General features: G+C 50.1%; 1 long non-coding RNA gene across 1 annotated transcript in view; it reads right to left on the bottom strand.

The window, feature by feature from the left end:
* LOC131489879 (uncharacterized) overlaps positions 1 to 22,657 on the bottom strand; it is a 40,622-nt gene that overhangs the window by 15,495 nt on the left and 2,470 nt on the right. The gene's annotated exons all lie outside the window — the stretch shown is intronic.

Raw genomic sequence — 22,657 nt, forward strand, 5'->3', positions numbered from 1 at the left:
ATTACTTACCGTTCGCCACTAGGGACTTTGAGAAGATCTGCGTGGTTCCCATGCATTGTTTCATCTGCCCAGCGCCCTCAGGTCTGGGACCAGCTCCCCGATTTCCTGAAGCTATCCAGTGACATTCTATCCATAGGACCCCTGCAGGAGCCGCTACTTGAACTTGCTCCCAGGATTGGTTGAGGGGATGGGGGTTGGGCTGGCTTAAGACCAGGTGATTATGTGCTCAGCCTGGCCTGGAAAAGAGGACTCCACTCCCTGTGAAGTAGGAAGAGCCTCTCTCTCCATTGACTGTGTCTCCGTAATAAAACTCAAGGGAGCTCAGAGGCCAGGGCAGATCGCAGGGGGCTGACGTAGAGGGAGACCAAGATGGCGGAAAAGAGGGAGAGATTCCAATAGCTCTCCAATTCCTGGCATCCTTGTCCTTCTTGTTCTGGGTTCTGTGACGAGATCGACCCTTGTGTTGGTTCATTACATCTTATTATCTTATTAAATCTCCTCTTCATCTACCTGAGTCAAATTGGGTTTCTTTCACTAATAAAAGTGCCGGCAGGGGCACCTGGGTGGCTCAGTCGGTTGAGCGTCCGACTTTGGCTCAGTCATGATCTCACGGCTTGTGAGTTCGAGCCCCGCGTCGGGCTCTGTGTGGACAGCTCGGAGCCTGGAGCCTGCTTTGGATTCTGTGTCTCCCTCTGCCTCTGTCCCTCCCCTGCTCTCTCTCTCTCTCTCTCTCTCTCTCTCAAAAATAAATAAACACTAAAAAAATTTAAAAAATAAAAAATAAAAGTCCTGGCAAACAGACTATCAAAAATGATTATTTTGGTTGTATTGACATTAATTCATTCCACCATGATTTACTGAATAACCACTATGAGCCAGATCTGTTCCAGGTACTAGGTATATAATCCAAAAACAAGCCAGAAGAAGCCATTGTTCCATGGAATATAAGGCACCACTGGCTTGTGTCACACGCCCACAGAAAACTGCTCATTCTATCATTCATTCACAGATACTGAGCTCATAACAAGCAAAATCTCCATTTATTCACAATAAACAAAATATTCATTTACTGAGTTTCTTGATGGCAGACTGTCAATATTCTCGGTCATACTGTCCATGGTCTTGGTCACTTCTTGTATGAGGGCATCTCACCAAACCACCTTAGTAGCCAGATGGCAACTTGTTCAGAGAGAGTTCCAGTCAGCGAAAACAGTGACGATGCATAATCAGGCGTAAAAATTCGACATGTTTGGAGCCATTTAAAATGAAGTCAGGGTGGCTGTTGGAGAGAAACCACCTTACCCACTTTTGTTTGAATTGGCTCAAAACCTCTGGACTCATCAAAATGGCAATTTTCAGGTTGACACGGGTCATCGACTTCAGCTACCAGGTCTCCTTCATATCCTGGGAAAATGGGCCATCTGGGGGCACCCTGGAGACCCAGGCGGGAGTCGCAGTCGGGTTTTAGTCCTCAGTAACTTCAAATCAGGGGCAAATGAGAAAAAATGGGAAAGAACCTGGGGACATCTCAAATTGGGCAAGAGTTGGCAATTTGGGCAACAGGGGCCAGTCCAAATGCAGCCAGGCATTAAATCCATCTTTTCCACAAGCAGAAAAGCCAACTAAATCTCTACCGCGCAAGAGTTTGCATATCCATCAGTTAACCACAATTTACACAAAATATAACATCGTTCAAAGACAACGAACAAGGATCGGATAACTCAGAAGGATGGGTGCTACAGAAGGTGCAAATTTTCTACTGAAATACAAAATGTCTCTCTACAGCCTTTTGATCAAAAGTAATCTCAAAGAAAGATTATTCTTGTTCACAAAATAAAACTGATCTCATTAGACTTGGCTTCATTTATTTTTACCTAGGTGCGATAAGAATGGTAATTTTCCATATAGGCCTTCTTAAGATGCTTTGTTAGAGGTTTTCTTAAGGACCCTCAGACTGGATTACAAAACATTCTTGACGCTGGGGCGCCTGGGTGGCTCAGTCGGTTGAGCGTCTGACTTCGCCTCAGGTCATGATCTCTCAGTCCATGAGTTTGAGCCCCGCATCGGGCTCTGTGCTGACAGCTCGGAGCCTGGAGCCTGTTCAGATTCTGTGTCTCCCTCTCTCTCTGCCCCTCCCCCATTCATGCTCTGTCTCTCTCTCTCTCTCTCTCTCTCTCTCTCTCTCTCTCTGTGTCAAAAATAAACACTGGAAAAAAAAAAAAAAAAAACCACTGTTGATGCAAGGAAGCTAAGCCGAGAACTTGCATCAGATTTCACTTGCAAAACATGTAGATTTGGATGAACTCCTCTCTTCTTGAGGTCTCCAAACTATCTCAAGTTTCCTGAGTCTTCCAGGAAGTGACCATCCTTACTCAGTTGTGAGGCTTTGAGCCCGGTGAGCAAAGTACCAGACCAGTTTTGCCAAGAGGACTTTGAAGCATCAGCTCTATAAAGCGGACCTTAGCTCCTTGGAAACATCTGGTCTCATGTGATTCGGTGAGCATGGTTCCCAAATGTGACGTTCCAGTCAAAGTCTCAGTGGCATAACCAGTGTTTCCAATCATGCCCTTTTCATGAGGACAGATTCTTAATGAACCTGTAAAGATAACCATATTGCCATGAAATTAAGAAGACTCCATAAAAGTTTCAGCATTCTAGATGCATCCAGCAGGGAGAACACGATGTCATTTAAGTGATTGTCGCAGATTACAAATCAAGGTCTACCAAATTGTTATAAATTATAGAACTCTTAGAGGAAGGAGAAAGAACTTTCTTGTACATTCAGAAAACAGATCACGAAAGCATCAAGCATATTCCAAATAAAGCCCACAGTCATCCCTCATCAGCTTGGCCAGTCCTATTGTAATTAATTAATTCTTGTTCTACTTGATCCTGAGTTAAGAGTCTCGGGATCCCATCTGTTCTTTGCTGGAATCTGAAAGTCCTGACTCAGCCACCAGTGGAGCTCCGATGGTTTAAATGATGCCGTTGGAAGCCTGTGCCCACGAGTGCCTGTCCTAATGCTGGTCCACAGGCTCTGCGGACGCCCTCCTCTGTAGAAGGTGAAGTGCTCTTGCCAGGATCTCATTGCAAGCAATTTCCGGAAAGCAGCAGAGTAAAAGTAACAAACAGCTCTCGATGACAAAAGACTTAAAATAACTATGGTTCATTTACTACCAATAATTTTCCAAAGTGAACGATCTGATGAGTTCACTACAAGAATAATACAACTGACGAGGGCTTTAGCTGTTTTGTGGCTTTCAACCCAAGAGAAAAAAGTCAATCCAAGTGGGTTTTAGACAAAAAAAGATCCACAAACATAATCATTGACGCTATTTTCAAAGAAGGAGTGTTTGTAATTTGTAAGAATGGATGAACATAATTCTTACAGAGAAAGGTATCTTCAGACAGAGCATACAATATTCTTGACTTAGTGCATCATGAACACGCAGACAGACAGACATCACAGATGGTGAGGACATTCACGGATCTGTGTGCGTCCTGTGCAGCAGGACATTTACCCACACAAATTTAACCTAAGGAGAGCTGGCATCTGTCTGCAGCAAATGCAAATAAGAAAGAAGAGTACAGAAATGTACATCACGGTTAATAACATTTCAGTATTCGATCTGACTTGCAAACGATGCGTGTATCTAAAGAAGACGTCAATCAACTGAATTTAGTATCAGTCCAAGATTTTCAAAATACCTAAAAGTCTAGAGAACTACTTTCAAGTTGGAATAATTACTCTGGAAATCAAGTTTGTTAGAATAATGATTAAATATCAGTTCACTTCCCTTTTCCATTTTGTACCACATTAGCCATCAGGAGAAGCAATGCTAGAGCCTGCTCGGTCCGTACACCCATGTAGGGTTGGGATGAATATACCCAAGAAGAGACAAAATGCACCCTTGGTTTATACTTCACCGTGACAGCTCAAAGAATAGGGTTTGTTTTTATTAAAACAATACTAAACTAGTCTTGTTTGCCAAAGACTTGTCAAAATTGTGTGAACCAGAATTCTTGAAGTATTTCCAAATTGATTTCTTTACGAACAACTTTTCACATTGAAAGAATTACAGGTTAAGTTTCTTAAATTTCTAAGAATCGAATGTATATAATCACTTATTTATCTATGAACCAATCGGAATAGGGCTTCATGCAGAGACTTTATAATCTAATTTGGTAATACCATCTGGAGGTAGGAAAACACCAACATTTACACAATGAGAAACAAAGACCTTTCTTTTTTTTTTAATTTTTTTTTAACATTTACTTAATTTTGAGAGACAGAGACAGAGCATGAGCAGGGGAGGAGCAGACAGAGAGGAAGACACAGAATCCGAAGCAGGCTCCAGGCTCTGAGCTGTCAGCACAGACCCCGACGCGGGACTCGAACTCATGAGCTGTGAGATCATGACCTGAGCCGAAGTCAGATGCTTAACCGACTGAGCCACCCACATTCCCCAAAACAAAGGCCTTTCTGACTGTGGTCTGCACACACAGAGGGAAAGCTGACAGCTCTCATTCTAAAATTTCAACCATGGATCAAGCATAAACGCAGAAACACAACTTGCCACTTCCCAGTGGGCACGATGACACTTAACTAATTTGAACAGAAAAACAAAAACAAAAACGAAGACAAGAGAGCAACAGACCAGATTCTCTGGCTCCATATAACAGAGACAATCTCTCCATAAACCACTAATCCATTCACAGAGCTCGCCAAATGGACAGATCATGAAGCCAAAAGAATTCGGCATCCGTAATGGGGTGAAAATTCCAAGGAGTAAAACCCATCACTGCTCAAGGACAGAGCACAGAGGGCCAGAGGGCCTCCTTTCCCAGGTGGAGACAATGGAAATCCAAAGACAGTTAAGGAGATGACTTTCTTCCGGCAATTCTAATAGAGATTGTGCATTAATGAGGGACGTTTCAAGCAAGAGGGAGACACCGTGGAGTTTCGGGAGATGAGAGAATCAGGGAGCAAGGCAGAGGGGGTCTTACCTCAGAATACGTCATCAGTCACCGCCCAGAAGGCCAGAGCTGGGGGGTTTGTGCCCATCTCTGGTACCTGGGAGAGCAGGGCCCGAGGACGGGTGAGGTGGAGGGAAGAAAACAATTCAGGGGGTACACAGCGCTCAGACGTGTCCACTGCCAAGGGGAGGCCTGACTCACACTGGGCAGAATCGCGGAGGCTTTATCTGGAAAACCAGCTTCATGCAGAGCTAGGGTGAGGGCTCCCAGTCATCACCGTGCGTAACTCAGCTTTTCCGCTAGCCTTTCAAAGTCTGGAATCGGAGACGTTACACCGTCCTTATATATTTCCAATATTTATGATGCAAAGGAATTTAACAAGTTTTTCACCAGGAACCAATATTTACAAGTAAATTTCAAGGTTTTGGCCGGACTCGTGTAAATAAAAATTGGACTTAGTGTCATGAGTTCCACAATTTTTCAAGTCCATTCTGTTCATACCCCTCAGTTTTTAAAAAAAATTTTTTTTTAACGTTTATTTATTTTTGAGACAGAGAGAGACAGAGCATGAAGGGGTAGGGTCAGAGAGAGAGGGAGACACAGAATCGGAAGCAGGCTCCAGGCTCTGAGCTGTCAGCACAGAGCCCGACGCGGGGCTCGAACTCACGGACCGTGAGATCATGACCTGAGCCGAAGTCGGACGCTTAACCGACCGAGCCACCCAGGCGCCCCCATACCCCTCAGTTTTTAATCACCGATTCTGGCCAAAATGCTAAGCAACAGTCAACAATTCCCACGAGGCATTAATTTCTGTGGTGTTTGGATGGGACTTACGGTCTGTTGTTTCTCAGGAAAGAACATGCTGGAAAGGCATCCAAAAATCCATCACGTATTCATAATCCTGCTAGTTTTTTACCTTATAAAGGGTCACAGTATTAAAGAAAAATAACGTGGAACATTTACATTTGCATTTTTAAAAGCCCTGCCTGAGGAGAGGAAGCATTTTTCTCGCATAACCGTAATTATACAACAAAAAAAGAAAGTGGTGATCACAACCTTGCATTTAGACACTGCCTTCCTCTGAACTGAAAAGTCATGGGAATTCGGAGCTGAAAAGGACCTTGCAGAGAGAAAATCAAGTTCAAAGGTATCACGTACGGTGGGGAACCGAGGCCCAGACAACCATTAAGTGACTTGTAAGGGTGGACTTCACAGGGTGATCCTGGGAGGGTCTGACGTAGATGAACTTTCTAAAGTCTTTGCACGGGGATGCGTATAATTATGCCATGAATGTCGCCAGCTAGTCTGGGTGATGGGGAAGGGAGTCAGGAGAGGTGGACAGCATGGCCCCACGTGGCCTCTCTCCTCGGGGCTGTGGCTGGCTCTGAGCTGGCACTCAGTGTCCCGCGAATTGACCTTTCTTCCCGAAGCCATTCTCGTAGTCACCGTAGGATGTGAAAACGTGAGAACAGCTAGTCTGTGCGTCTTCACTGATCACCATTTATACAGAATCAAAGAGTATCGACAGATACCTCGATGTCCGAATAACACTTCCTCGAAAAATTCAAGATCCTCCCGGACGACCTCCGTGAGCCCAGCTGCCAACAAACGCTCCAACACAGGACAGATACGCGGAAGCACCACGTATCAGTCTTCACTTCCAAACTCCAAGCTTCATTTCCAAACTCACGTCGAGAGCCCGGGGAGGAGATAATACCATGTGGGGCAGGTTTCCCAGGGGATCACAGCTTCAGTGATTTCAGAAATCAGAAAGAGGGTTGGCACAGATCTCCTGCCACAGGAGTGAAGCTATGGATGTGCGTGAGCTCCCAGGAGAGAGACTTAGAGAAGGAACTTCCGGAGGCCTTGGGTTCTCCTGTGCCAGGCGTCTTGCTGAGCCTCAAGCGTTACTAAATTTAGAAAGGAGATGGGGAAATTAGGACAACAGACAAAAGTCCTAAAATATGTCTTTTTCAGAGTTTCGTTAATGTTTATTCATTTTTGAGAGACAGAGACAGAGAGACAGGGTGTGAGCAGGAGAGGGGCAGAGAGAGAGGGAGACACAGAATCGGAAGCAGGCTTCAGGCTCCAAGCCATCAGCACAGACCCCGATGCGGGGCTCGAACCCACAAACTGTGGGATCATGACCTCAGCCGAAGTGGGACGCTTAACTGACTGAGCCACTCAGGCGCCCCCTAAAATATGTCTTGATTGAAGAGTATTTGAATTTAAAAAGCCAATTCTGTCTACGTCCTCTTCCAGGAAAATGGAGTAGGACTTCTACCTCCCCCCACAGACTAGTACAACGATAAATCCCGGACAGAAGTCGCATTCAATAAAACCAGAAAGCTTCTGACCCACGGGGAGAAGTGGCATACTGGCCGCGGACAGTGGACAGCACGGCAGTGAGCTCCCTGCAGTCTCTTGTTGCCCTCATGAATTCCAGGCTTTGAGCAGAAGAAGCCACAACCAAGAAACCTGGTAACAAGTGCTCAGAGGAAACACACTAAGACATAATGGCAGAAAAGTAGCAGCCAACAAAAGAGATCCACCAGGAAGAAGCTGAACAGAAGAAGGCCGGTTAACTATCCATCCGAAATGAAACGTATTTTAAATGCATATCCCAGGGCGCGCAGGCAGAGGCTCTGAAGCCGAGGGCCCACTGTGCGACCTTGGGTGCAAGGCTTTGCTTTGCTCTGTGTGCCTCGGTTTGCTCATCAGCAAACGGAGATAAAGAAGTGGTTTCCTGCTCTCTGGGCGTCTGTGTCTGCGACCAAAGTCTCCTCCTCGTAAGGACACCGGTCACTGCTGGTAGGGCCCCCCTCCCCCATCCATCATGACCTCGTTCTAACTCAACTCATTACATCTGCAAAACCCTACTTCCAAAGAAGGTGACATTCAGAGATTCTAGGTGAATACGGATCTTTGGAGAACACTGTTCCACCCCATACGGGGCCATCCCACAAAATAACTGGCCAGTCCCATCAAAAGCCTCAAGCTCATGGCCGAAGAGACGGACTCTGAGCCTGTCTTAGGTTAGACAGGCAGAAGGAACGACCGCTAACTCAGCGCAGAATCCTGGGCCAGCGATTGGTGTGAACATAGGACATCAGAGGGACAAGCGGGAAATGCACACCAGGTCTGTAGAGCACTTAGCAGCGTTAGTTTCCATGAGCGTAGTCTGGCCGCGTCTGTCGCTGCCATTAGCTGGAGCGGAGTGACGGATATACGAGAGAACTGTCTACAGAGAGGTTCACAACATTCTGTGGGTCTCAAACGTATTTTAAGTGGGAGGTTTTAAAAATGAGCATGCCTGCGGGAGATTGAAACTACATGCCTGAGAAGCTTTAACGTAATGGACACACACCTCCAACGTCAGGCAGCGCAGGCCAGAAACGGTTCTGAAAATCACCCACGTGCCAGATCACACAGCAACTCTCAGCAGAGACCCGAGAACTGGAATCAAAGCAAGCACGTCCACAAGGCAGTCACGTTACAAATGACTGACAAAAAGGTGGCTACGACCCACCCCACACACATCTGGAAATGAATCACGCACGTAAGCACACATTTTCCCACGCGTCAGAGAACAAATCACGAAGGGAATTTTTAAATAGTTGAAATGAACAAACATGAAATCTTTTATGAGATAAGGCTAGGATGGACAGACACCTATCGATTTCATTGCATATATTACCAAAAAAAAAAAAAAAAAAAAAAGACCAAAAAGGAAGAAGCTAAGTGTCCAATCAAGAAAGTTGATTAAGTGTAGGGGTCCACGGGTGGCTCAGTAGGTTAAGTATCCGACCGGCCCATGTCACGATCTCGCAGTTTGTGGGTTCGAGCCCCGCATCAGGCTCTGTGCTGACGGTTCAGAGCCTGGAACCTGCTTCGGATTCTGTGTCGTCCTCTCTCTCTGCCCCTCCCCTGCTTGTACTCTCTCTCTCAAAAATAAATAAACATTAAAAACAAAGAAGGTTGATTAAGTGTAAAAACACCCAATGAGCACAGACATATATGAGAATGTTTACCGCAGGAAACTCTTTAATATTAAAATGTAAACACAACCTAACAGCCCTCAGGAGGGAGACGAAAGCCTAGGATTCATTTACACAAGAGCATCGACCGCGGCTGTTGAAATGAGTGAACTAGAGCAACAGGTACGTTGCAGATAAATCTGAAAACCAAAATGTGAAACGAAAAAGCAAGCTGTGTACGGACGCCTATGGTCTAATACCACTTATGCGTTTTATTTTTTTTTTAATTTATTTTTTATTTTAATTTATATTTTTTGAAATTCATTGTCAAATTGGTTTCCATACAACACCCAGTGCTCATCCCCACAGGTGTCCTCATCAGTGCCCATCACCCACCCTCCCCTCCCTCCCACCCCCCATCTGCCCTCAGTCTGTTCTCAGTTTTTAAGAGTCTCTTATGGTTTGGCTCCCTCCCCAACTTTTTTTTTCCCCTTCCCGTCCCCCATGGTCTTCTGTTAAGTTTCTCAGGATCCACATAAGAGTGAAAACATATGGTATCTGTCTTTCTCTGTATGACTTATTTCACTTAGCATCACACTCTCCAGTTCCATCCGTGTTGCTACAAAAGCCAGATTTCATTCTTTCTCATTGCCAAGTAACATTCCGTTGTGTACATAAACCACAATTTCTTTAGTCACTTATGTGTTTTAAACGCACAAAATACCTGAGAAACGAAAACCATGTGAGCTTTGCCTTCCCGTGTCAGGAAGGCACCGAGGCCGGCACGAGAATGACGCCCATGAACCTGAGAGAGGCAGGGATAGAAAAGAGAGGAAGGAGCTTCAGCTTCACCTGTGTCGTCACAGGTTCCAGCAAGAATGGAGACACCTGAAGCAAATCCCCCATGCTGCTCACGTCTGTCATCCTCATGGGGAGCCTGTGGGTCTATAGAACTTGTTCCTTTTCGGTATGTCCCAAAGCCTTCATGATTAAGGGGTGCCTGGGCGGCTCAGGTGGTGGAGCGTGCGACTCTTGATTTCAGCTCAGGTCATGATCTCACCGTTTGTGCGTTTGAGCCCCGCTTCAGGGTGGAGCCTGCTCGTGATTCTCTCTCTCCCTCTCTCTGACCCTCCCCACCCATGCTCTCTCTCAAAATAAAACATCATAAAAAAATCCTTCATAATTAAAACAAAGTAAACCGCTGGGTCAATATTTGTGGTGATCCTTTTAAATCTGTGTCAACTATCAAAGCATTACTTCCCAATCCTGAAAATGGAACATATGTCTTTATATGTTGGCCGGGAGTCAAGTTCCCAGAATCAAACTGAACTTCAGTGTGACTTATCTGAGCAAAGGTTAGGCTTTCAAAAAGCTCTTTCACCCGATGTGACATCCCGGGGCCATGTGGGCTGCCGTCCGAGCCAACATCGGCTCGCATTGAATACGTCTCCTGAAAAGAAACACAAAGTGCCACCACCACTCTTGTCCTCGGACGCACGCAACGACCTGCAGAAGTCCCCCTGCGGGCTGGGCTCTGAGCTGGCCCCCAGCGGGCGTGTTCTCCGGGGAACAACCGCCCAACACGAGTCCTCACCCCTCCCGGAGTGGACGCAGAAGCTTGGCCAGTTCACACCGCCTGCCCTGCTAGGGTCTCACCAGTGGCAAGAGACGCCCTCTCCAGTGTTTTTGTGTTGTAGTTTTCTTTCCCCTGGCACTAACCACACTCCGTGTTTGGTGCTCGATGCCTGTGTGACCTTCCCGGGGCCGCCGTCACAAAGTACCACGACCTGGCTGGACTTGTGGCCCCACAGTCCTGGAGGGCGCTCGGCCACCCCCGCCCCAGCTTTCTGTGGCCACTGGCCCTCCTCGGCACCCCGTGGCTTGTGGCTGCGTCACTGTGACCTCTGCCCCTCCCCTGCCACATGCCTCCTCTCTCTGCACTTTATGTCCAAAGTTCCCTCTTACAAGAGCACAGGTCACTGGGGTGTGTCCACCCCGATCCAGCCTGACTTCATCTCACATACACAACGTCTGCAGAGACCCTCTTTCCAAATGAGGTCACGTTCGCAGATGCCAGAAGTTAGGCGATATTGCCCGCGATATTGCTAAAGTGAACTCAACTAATAAAAAGTAAAATGTCTTCTATTTAACAAATACATTAGATTAAAAACAGGTCCCATAGCTCCTGAGTCGAGGGGTCCAGAGGTTCCACTGCCCTGGGACAGAGCTACCCTCTCGGGATGGCACACGGGGCCTTGCATGACGGGACCCTCCCTCTTCCTGCCACCCCCCCGGCTGTCCCAGCGCCCATTCCATCCACCTGGGAAGCTGCACCACCCCCCTACTGCACGTCCTCTGCCCTGCAGACTCCTGCTCATAGTTCGGGCGACTCTAACATCACGAGAGTTGTTTTTTTTTTTAATTTTTTTTTTTTCAACGCTTTTTATTTATTTTTTGGGACAGAGAGAGACAGAGCATGAACGGGGGAGGGGCAGAGAGAGAGGGAGACACAGAATCGGAAACAGGCTCCAAGCCATCAGCCCAGGGCCTGACGCGGGGCTCGAACTCACAGGCCGTGAGATCGTGACCTGGCTGAAGTCGGACGCTTAACCGACTGCGCCACCCAGGCGCCCCACGAGAGTTGTTTTTAACAAATACGATGGGGTTCATACACCTGTGAAAGGTGTCATCTTTCACAGTCGTCCAGTGGGAAGCTGCACACACAGACCCTGGGCAGTTGCACGCTTCGCTCACTGCTCAAAACGTCCTGAAGCCTCTTCTTCAGAACCACCTTCAAAGACGGCTAAAGACAAAGTCGTCTCCTTGTTACCTCAAAACAGCAGCAACACCTCATCAGTCTTCCCTGTCCCTCAAGAGACAAAGATCTGCCACTCCCAAGAATTGTCACAAGATTACATCTCACAACGAATGAACACCTTCAAAAAGGGCAAAATCCCCCCACAAAGTAAAAAGGCGAAAAGAACCGCTTTTTTTCCAACTCCCATCCCATGAGGCTGATTTCCCTAATACAGAATTTTTACAAAGCATTAAAAGGCTGATAAAAAGGCCAAATATGCATAGGAAAAGAAAATAGGGAAAGGCCCTGAGCAGAGAAATCATATAAAATGAACTAATCCCCTGGAAAGAAGTTGATCGCACACAGTAGTCTGTCCACTGGGGGCGGGCTCTGTCCTCCCAGATCCGCACGAGAGGAAGCTTGGTAACACTCCGTGGGGCCAGTGAGAAGCCAGCACCATCGACGTAAGGTACACGCTGTCCGGTCGCAAACTGCCCTGGACGCTGAGGACGGGAGAGACCGAAGAACTGGGTGGGGCACCCCAGATGGGCGGGCGGCCGCTGTAAGGGCCAGGGAACCTACCTGGGGGGGGTTGTCCTGGACCCCAAGGCGAGGAGGTCTCCGACTCAAAGTCTGGAGAGAAGTCTTAACGGGGCTCAGTCCCATCCAGGTGCCCTCAGTACCATGCTGCTCTCTCAAGGCTGCCCCGTCCCCACCCCGCACCAGCTCCTAGCGGTGCCGCAGGATCTGGGAGCCCACAACACGGAGCTTGTCCTGCCCCGGGCCCCCCGCCTCCGTGCTGTCCTCTGGGACCCTGTATTTTATGCCACAGACCACATTTCAGCTGGGCTTTCCAAATGATGAGTTATTAACATGCTTTGAGCAATTTCACAATGTTCTCACTATTTAAAGAATATCCCTTGGTTACTATAATTTTTACATTGATTTTTAAAATTACACATGTTGCTTTAGTTCCCTGTGTACAGATGCGTAAAGCTTTGACAAGCAGAAAGTCTTACTTCATTGTTTATTTGGCTTCTGAGCATCGATAAAATAAATGACCGTGGTAATAATCTTTTTAATGACTTCTCACAATGATGGGATTACACCCAAAAAGAGTTTAAAAATTACCCACTAAACAGGACCTCAAGCTTTTTGAATTATACCTGAAGATTCTGAAATATTTTATGACGTGCTACTTTTGTGTGTACAATTCCGACTTTTCGTGATTTTGTGTGTATATTCCAAATTCGATACTGCTAGGCAACACATTCTTATCAACCGTTTTCCAAATACAAAATTACTGGGTCACCTGTGTGGCTCAGTCGGTTAAGCACCAGAGTTCGGCCCAGGTCACCATCTCAGGGTTCATGGGTTCAAGCCCCACGTCAGGCTCTGTGTTGACAGCTCGGAGCCTAGAGCCTGCTTCGGATTCTGTGTCTCCCTCTCTCTCTGCCCCTCCCCTGCTCATGCTCTGTCTCTCTCTCAAAAATAAATAAACATTAAAAAAATTTCAAATATAAAATTACCAAAGTTTAACTGAAATGTATTGTATCATTTAACAAATATTTATGGAATGTTCATAACATGCGACGCAGACGGAAAACTCTCTCAGACCTACTCTTGAAAATGACAACAAAGAGAGGGGCGCCTGGGTGGCTCAGTGGGTTGAGCGCCGGACTTCAGCTCAGGTCATGATCTCACAGCTCATGGGTTCGAGCCCCACGTCGGGCTCTGTGCTGACAGCTCGGAGCCTGGTGCCTGCTTCGGATTCTGTGTCTCCCTCTCTCTCTGCTCCTCCCCTGCCCGTTCTCTCTCTCTCCCTCTCAAAAATAACTAAACATTGAAAAAAAAATTTTAAAGAGTTTGTGGAAATGTGTAGAAGGTGTCACATTTCCCCACCAACATGGTCTCCTATTGTCCCGCTTATGAATTTTTAATGGCCCCCGGTTATCCCCAGTGTAAATCTCAGAGCTCTTGACGTCAGTGACCTCCCCTCTCTTACCCGTCCAGCCTTATTTCATGACACCACCTCCTCCCTTCCACACTCTCCCTCACGTCCAGGACTTTCTACACCCTGTAGTTACTCCTTCCATCACTAGCACTTAATGTCGTGTAAGTTGTGCTGAAATACTAACCCTTGTTTTTCACGTCTGTACGAGCACTTGCAGTCAGGTCTGTTCTGGGTAAAACCGGGAGGAGGGAGAGCTCGCGGCACCCCAGTGCGCACAGCCAGCCCGCCTCCGCCGAGGGTCTGCCCCCCAGCCCCCCGGAGCTCTCTCCTCCCCGCTCCAGGAACCAGATGAGGGAAGACCCCAAACCGGTCCCTGCGAAACGAAAGTAGCTAACAGCTTCCATTTCATTTGCCGCTCCCATAGCATTTGCATACTATCATGAATCAAAGCCTTAAAATCAAATTATCACGTTATCGGGCCAGACTTGCCGTCAGCAGCAGCAGAAAATTGTGTTTGGGGGGAAGGCAGGGGACGACCTTTCAAATGCCTGCAGTTCCAACTGTCTCCTGCCCTCACGGAAGCCTGCCCTTGGCTGCACTCTGCTCGCCGGGCAAGCATCTACCGCACAGACGAGTAAGCCGCGTTTTTCACTCAACCGGCTATTATCGCACCTGCCAAGACAGGACCGTGCAGCTATCCGTCAACACACAGCGCGCATAAATTTCCACAATAAGCCAGAGATGATTAAATAAGTTTTGTAGAACAGCATTTGAAATTTCGCTTTTATCCACATTTTTCATGATAGTCGGCAGAGAACTGATTGCCCCCATCCAAGAAGAGAATAATTCGGCATCTTAAAGAAGTTCAGAGGCGCACATTAGCACAAGAAACACATCGAGCTCCGGCGAGCTGGGCCCACGCGGCTTCGAGGCCGCTTCAAGCACTCTGTCTTTCAGCTCCGCCAAATGCTAGTTTTTCAAAGCATCCAGATGTCTATCCCGAAGGCAATTATTTCCTTAAAGTTCATGAGGAGTTGGAGACAAACAGAAAATACATCTTAACATCGGTCTGTTTATCCCGCGGCCATAGACATTAAACAGTAGATTTATAACGTCTATGACTCTAGACGTTGTGAGGAAAAGGGGGCCCAGGTATAAATTCAGCCACTGACACTAGGACACCCACGTTAGCCAAGACAGTCCGTACAAGTTTGCAAGTTCTCTCAAGAAACACCACCAATGCCTCCGTGATGGGCACGTTCGCTGTGTCCACTTGCCTGGGCTGTGGTGCCCCGCTGTCCGGTCACATACTAACCTAGATGTTGCCATGCAGATATATCGTAGAGGTGATTAGGACCTTCAATCGGGTGACAGTGAAAAGATGATCCTTGAGAATATGGATGGGACTCATCCAATCAGTCGAAAGCCTTGGGAGCAAACACGGAGGTTTACTGAAGAAGGAATCCTGCCCCAGACTGCAGTATTGGCTTCTGCCTGAGTCCCCAGCCTGCCTGCAGACGACGACCTCACCGTCTCCAGGGTCTGTGATCCACTCCCCGGGCATCAACCTCGTCGTGGGTGGCGGCTGGATCGACCCATACGTAGACATCCACGGCCCATATTGGTTCTGTCTCTCTGGAGAGCCCCGGAGGGAAGCCACCTTCCCCTACCGGAATAGTAATTCATTGATGACCCACCCGCGACAGTTTTTGCAAGCGTAGAAGCCCTGTGAATACATTTAGAGATACTGTCTTAAAGAACAGATTCTTCATGGCATTAGATCAGTTTTTTCAAGCCACACCTGGTGCCCTGAACACATCGGCAGAGTGACTCAAGAGGCCAGAAGAGGCAGGAAACCTTCCAAAGGGCTTTATCATGTCCAGGATTCACTTTAAGATCTGATTCCCTGTGACTGGATCGGTCAGAACCACACAACTGGAACTTACATGTGCACACACGGAACCACGACACCAGGCTAATCTTGAGATGCTTCCCTCCTGCTCCCGAGGTCTAACGAGAGCACACACTTACTACTTAGTCAGGTTTAACTGAGCTTTTCTGCCAACTTATTACATATTTGTCTCATTTCACTGCAGCAAAATTCACATGCATGCATGAAAGATCCTCATTAACTCCTGGGAAGAGACCTGCCTGACTGTTTCTCTGTAAGGGTTCATTTAGGAACCCTCTAAATGAAAAGTGGAAATCGCAGGCTATCTCCAAGGGGATCAACTGTGGTGTCCCGGAAGAAATTGTCACATTAACATAAACTGACACCTGTGACCTGTGGCTTCTCCTCAGCCGTATCTCCTCACGGCTCCCCACCTGCACCACGCCGTGCAGTGTGGCAACGTGACATGTTACAAGATGCTGTGAGTTCTGGGTCTCGGTCCGTGGTATCCGTGATTTTATAAAGGCAAGTTTGAATTACACATGGAATTATAAGTAATTCACTGAAAACGAATGAGGGGACCTGTCTTTCAAAAGATTCCTAGGGCTTTTGGAGCTCCTGGGTGGCTCAGTTGCTTAAGCATCCAACTCTTGATTTCGGCTCAGGTCATGATCTTGTGGTGCGTGAGTTAGAGCCTCGCGTCGGGCTCTGCACTGGGTGTGGAGACTGCTTGGGGTTCTCTCCCTCCCTCTCTGCCCCTCCCCTGCTCACATGTGCACTCTCTCTCTCAAATAAATAAACTTAAAAGGATCTTCTGGTTTTTTTAAGTTCTCTGGAACACTGGAATTTGGGTGGCTTTTCTCAAAGCAGGGGTCAGGTTTTACTAAGAGTATAAACATAAGCCTGTGCCGTGAAGTCACCGGTATCTAATTCGGAATAATTGATCATTCCAGCCATATCCATCCCATAATGATGGCCCAAAGCGTCAGGAGTGCATTTACCCGTGGTAGCGTGTGTTTCGTCCGAGATGTTGAGTGGATTAGGTACTACGACCAGTGGAGACTTTCTATTATTATGTAACAGGAATGCCACGGTTCCACTGGTTCTCGGAATTTTCCACGGTGCGTCCGTACACATTTTCTCACTTAATACTCACAACCTCCTATAGCTTTACCTTTCAGATGAGCAAATTGTGCCTTAAAGAAAACGCGCGAGTCATCGGCAGGATATGATAACCCGGGGGAGTCAAAAGTGGGACGTGACCCCCGGGGCCGGTGCCCTCTGTGTCCTACCGTGCCGTGTTCTCTGGCCCCGACGCCTTCCCCAGCTCCTCCCCAGACCCTTCGCTGCTTCAAACCCACTTGAGGACTCCCGCGTAAGGACGCCTCACGTTCCGAGAGCTCTTCCTTCCCCACGGATGGCCGAGGACCGGTCTGCGCGTAGACAGATGTCTTTATTCCGTTCATCTTCAAGGCGTCACTCTAGTGATCAGCTGTGCTCCAGTATACTCCAATGATACCTTGACAGCCAGGCAGAACGAAGGAGGGTTGATGTAAGAGGCCAGGGGGCCTTTGCGGCAGACTCACACACAAGGAACTGAGTCCCCAGCAAGACCACCAGCCAGTCCTCACACCCCATGGTGAGCAGTGAGGAGGGGGGTGGTCGGGATCTATTTACTGACACAGAAAAAGTAGCTTATGACATTCTGCTCAGTAGGAAAAGCAGATTACAAAACAATAACACAAAATAGCACAAAATAACGGCACGATTACAGTTTTATAAACAGAGAGAGAACGAAAATGTCTGGAAGTGAAAATGCACGCCATGCCCAAGTAATCACTTCTCAGGAGTGTAATCTGGAGCTTTTTATTTTAAAAACAAAGTGTGTCTGCATTTTCTAACTTTCAACTGCAAGCAGGTAGTGATGGAGTAATCGCGTTGCCAGTCACTCCTGGCTCAGCGATCACTGTCACACCAAGGGCCCCCTCCCTCCGGCCTCCAGGGGTCAGGACAGGGACGGGCAGGGGCAACACTGGACCCCCGGGGTCAAGGCAGGGAAGGGCAGGGACAGCACTGGGCCCCACACCGAAGCACTGACAGGCGTGAGCACTTGTAACGCCTCTCCTGGTCTGCAAGATAAGCATCTTCGAACCCCAAGACCTCGAGTGAACTTTCCGCTCAGCTGAGACACCACATGTCACCACATGTCACTGAGCGGCCCACAGTGCCACCGCCCAAGGTCCGGCCTCCCATTCCCATCCCAAGACACACCCCACTGCTTGTAAGGTGTTATTTGCAGACATCTAAGTATATATAAAGATATGGAGAGAAGGGCAGTGGATGGGGGAGAGAACGGGACCAGAAAATATTTGGAAAGGCAGGATCGAGCCCCCTAAATTCCCCACTAAATGTTAGAAATGTGAGTTCCTTTTCGCCCGTGAGCGGCCTCGTGCGATTGGGGTTTGACGTCGTTCGGCCTCGGAGCAGGTGTGTGTGGGCGCGGGAGAAGAGCCGCGGGGTCTCCCTCGGGCACCGCGGACAGCTAGTCCTGACGCCCCGAGGTGCGCGGGGGACGCACGCTCGCTCAGGGAGGGGTTTGCGCAGCGCGAGGCTGCAAGGGGAGCAGGTGCCCAGGCCCCGAAGACGGCGGATGCCGCTCTCGCACTTCACCCTGCAATGTCGCGCCATCAGCGCTGCATCGACGGGCAGACAGCAGGCGACGGTCCGAGAAGCACGTTCGACCGGCTTAAGGGCGTAAGCGACTTAAACACCCCCCCCCTCCCCGCGCCCCCACGCTCCCGGCTACGGCAAGCGTTTCTCCTGACTCGTGTCTTACGCTATCAGAACTGTCCTCTCACGGCCTCCACTCAGGTCTCCCCTGCGGCCTGGCTGTGGTTACCCCAGGCGCTTTGGACAAACCGTTTCTATTTTCCGTTACGGGTGGGAAATGCACCCACGCGGGCAGACGCTTCCTTAGTCTGTACGGTCCCGGCCCCAGGCGAGCATCTTACGCCCAGCACCTCACGGGATCCGTGGGACAGTGGACGGATAAGGGCGGGACCACTGCCACCACTTACAAGCGGGGAAACCGAGTCGCGCAGGGGCCAACCAGCTCGCCCGAGATCACACAGCGTGTTGCAGGGCAGAGGCTGGAGCCAGACTTCCGCCTCCTGTGTCCCTGCGGTCCCAGTGACAAAAGTCATTGTTACGTGCGTGTCACATGTGAACGTGAGCCGCCACTACGCTTCCTCCGGAGTGACGCCCTCCCTGCTGACCACCGGGGACCACGCAAACTCAGCCGGCCGCACCGACGAAGCCCCGGGCTCTCACTCGGAGACTGAGCCTAAATCAGGAGGCAGAGCCGCAAAGCCCAGGGAGCATCGGAGCTGCTGCGTCAAGCCGCACCTGAAGGCAGCATTCTTTGTGACCTTCCTGTGGCAGCATGCAGTGGAGCCCTTTTATTGCTCAAGCCATGGTCACGTTGGCTCTCTTCCACTTGCGCCTAATACGTAATTTGGTCCCGGAGTGTGACGTCGTTACCAGCAGCTTTACACGGAACGAATATAGAACGGGCTGCACTGGAGACGGGCAGTGACTGGCCGTCCTTGACTTTTGAGAGTGAACACACAGCTACACGATGTCGGCTGGCCTTTGGCACCTGGAGGCGTGCGGCCGCAGGACGGCAGGATGTTAGGACAAGTCCCATGGGGCGGGGGGAGCAGTGAGCACCTCAGGAAGCAGATAAGCTTACCCTGCAGCTGGCCACCGTCTGTGGACAGAGCGGACCCAAACGCTGGCTTGGTGTTCAGGACACCTGTCTCCCTCTAGCATGCCATCCAGTCTATGGGACAGCCTGGGGACCAGGAGCCTTGCAGGGGTGTCTCCCCACAGGGCCGAGCCCAGGGACAGCAGGGACTTGGCGAAAAGGGAAGATGGGGACAGACGGTGAGCCTGACCTTCAAGCGGACCCCAGGCTACTGGCTCTCCGTCATCTGCCGTCGCGGGGTGGACAGGACGTGCCCCTCCCACCGCCTCCCACCGGCGCAGGGCAAAGCACTTCGGTGCAGAGCAAAGCAGAGGGACGCCCTGTTCCAGGATCGAGTCCCCGAATGCTGGCTCACACACAGTGACTGAGAACGAGGCCTGGGTGGTTACTAAGCAACCGACAGGAAACTAATAGGACAGAAGCCTGACTTGTCAAAAACACTGTGTTGCCAGGGAGACTGATGCTGACGGTGAGGTCTCCTCACCCCTCGGATCCCTCCAGCCGGCGAGTGGCCTCACACTGCGCTGGCTGGAAGGCACCTCAGCGCCAGGCCCTGGGGTGGCCCCGTGGCCCTGGGCCTGCGGGATATTCTCCCAGGAGCCGGGGCTGTTCTGTCCACCCCAAAGGGCCAGGCTGTGGGGTTTCCTCCCTCCTCTTTTACAACGAGCCCTTGTTTCCCTCTACCATGGTGGGGGGGGCGGGGGGGGGGGGCGGGCAGCCATGGGTCCCCAGACCCTCAGGAGCTTCCCCCAGGTGAGGTGAGAGGGCTTCACCTCACCTGAAGGCCCGAGCCAAGAGCGGCCGTGAGTCTTCATGAGGTTTGCTCTCTTCTCATGCAGGGCTCGGTGAAGGTGTCTCCTGCCATTCTGGAAAGTGAATGTCTGTGCGGAAGCCCTAAGTGGCGTCCTGCCCTCTCTTAGCTGAGGACGCCACCACTCAGAGTCCCACGTCCCCTCCGTCAGCAACGGCTCTGAGATACTGCCTCTGGTAGCACATGCACTCGGGGCAGCTGGCCCCGTGCCTCGGCTCTGGGGCTGAAGTCCAGACAAATCACGAAATCCCACCTGCGGCCAACAGGCCAAGGGTGGTCCCAAGACTTAAAATGTCCCAACCGACTGCAGCCCTCGACTGGCAGGGCAAAGCATGAAGGTAGGGGGCCCTCGGCTGTCCCTTGGGACAGAGAGACAGAGGGACGGAGGGGGAGACACTTACAAGGGAGGGAAGTAGGAGTCAGGGGCTGAGAAGAGAGAAACCAGCTTCTGGTCACTGCTTGGGATCGGCCGGGACACCCACACGCACACCCACACGGGACGATTTTCCTAACCCGCCCGGGGCCCTGGTCCTGCGCTGGCCAAGCCACTGGGAAGTTACGTACACGGAGATGTGGGCAAGCTGGCAGGATCGGGATGTGTCCTGGGCCCTGGCTGGTCAGTGAGGTCTTTCCCGGGGTGGACCGGACGCCAGCGTGGGCGGGGGGGGTGGCAGGACACGTGGGGTTCTGTCACGCCGCTGGCTCCCGGGGCTAATTAGTGAGGCCACATCTGAGGACACAGGATCTTAGGGACATTTAACGTTTCTTCAAATCTGTCACAGAATAGACCGCTTTTCTTTGTGCAAACCTGGTCGTATCTTTGGCTACCGTAGAGATAAAATCACCGATGATCCCGTATGATCCAGGCTTGTTTGCATTTCTTTTAGTAGCCTGTGAAACATGCCCTCTGCCAAACAGAAGCTAATTCTGTTTTCCTCACCAAAGCGAAACCTCTGGAATTGCTGCCTTTGGTTGCCATAAGAACAGTTATATATAAATGTTCGATCCCAGGGACAGGATACAGATTTGCAGGTTAATTGAACCCTCGTGTGGTTTCTTTCATATCAGCCATTAGGGTCAGACATTTTAAGATGGGACATAATTAAGAGCCCCAAGGTATACCTGTTTCAGTAAAAACTCCTGGGTTGCATTTATCTTGCACTATTCAGCCAGAAGCTTTAAGTACAAAACCACCTGCTGGTCACGGGTGGTGCTGAGCCTGTTATGACACCGACGTGCGAGCAGAAACGTTTCCCAAAGGCGAATGGGGTTCGTTAAAGTGTCAGACGACCCAGAGCACCGTCTCACTTGCACTGTGAAGAAATGAAGTTTTCTGAAGTCCCAGAAAAGAAGGGCTCCCAAGTGTTACGAGCTCTGGGCCCCGCGACACTTGTCCCCATGAGTGTACAAGAGGGTTGAGGAGGGTCCTTTACCGTCCTTGAGGTGCACTTTCAGATAGGAATGTAGGCATCCAGGGGCCCTGCTCTCTGGAAGGTTCCATCAGCGTGCAAATGGGCTGCACTCTTTCACATCCTAAACAATAAGCATCTCCTGACTCCCCCATTCATTCCCCCTCACACCCGTGTCTTCACCCCTTTAGCAAACTCCCGGAAAGGAGGGTGTGCGGGCACGGCCTCAGATTGCCCCCCACACTCAGATCGTCACTCCGGTCCTGGCGACGGTGACCCAAGACCTCCATGCCGCTAGACCCGAGGGCCCCTGCCTCACGTGGCCACCTTCCTGAGAATCATTGGCTGGCTCCTCCCCCCATCTGCCCTGTCTGTTGTGGCAGGCTCCATTAAACACATCCAGTGAGCCTCCATTCAGACCCGAACAGGCGGGTCCGAAAGAGAGCGGCTGACCTCTCCCTGGTCACTCAGTCCTCCAGCCGCTCAGACTCTGTGCTGTGGCCCCAGGCCCAAACTCCCATCTCTGTTCCTAACCACCCCCTCCTCTTCTCTCTCCTCCAGCCACAGTGGGCTCCTACAAGTCCTTGAGCACGCAGACATGCCCACCCCAGGACCTTTGCACTCGCCACCCGCATTTCCTGGAATGTGCTCCTCCACCCACACCCCCGGAGACAACCACAGGGCTTGCTCCCATCACATTGCGAGCCCCCTTCCCTGTCTTGTTTTTCTCCTGGGCACTTCTTTATAAGGATCAGGCCCTCATTCTACCTGTGATCTTCCTGTTGGTGAGCCCCCACTGCTAGGTCAAACCCCTGGGACAACTGCAAGGACAACGAGGACACCAAGGAGATGCTGCCCACCCACTGGTGCCCTTGCATTCTGGAGGAAGTCCTTCACGCTGGGCGCGTGGGGCAGGACCGTGTGAGAAGGAGGCTTCGCGCCCACCACTGTTTGTAAGTACCCATCCTGCCACGCTCTGGGCGCAGGGCCCCTAACGGGGTGTGTTATCTGAACAGCCAGCCTGCCCTTACAGAGCCCTTATCTCTCCCTCTCCCCCTTGGCTGGTGTCCGTTCC

The sequence above is a fragment of the Neofelis nebulosa genome, chromosome 11 (assembly GCF_028018385.1).
Source record: "Neofelis nebulosa isolate mNeoNeb1 chromosome 11, mNeoNeb1.pri, whole genome shotgun sequence".
In the NCBI taxonomy this organism is placed as follows: domain Eukaryota; kingdom Metazoa; phylum Chordata; class Mammalia; order Carnivora; family Felidae; genus Neofelis; species Neofelis nebulosa.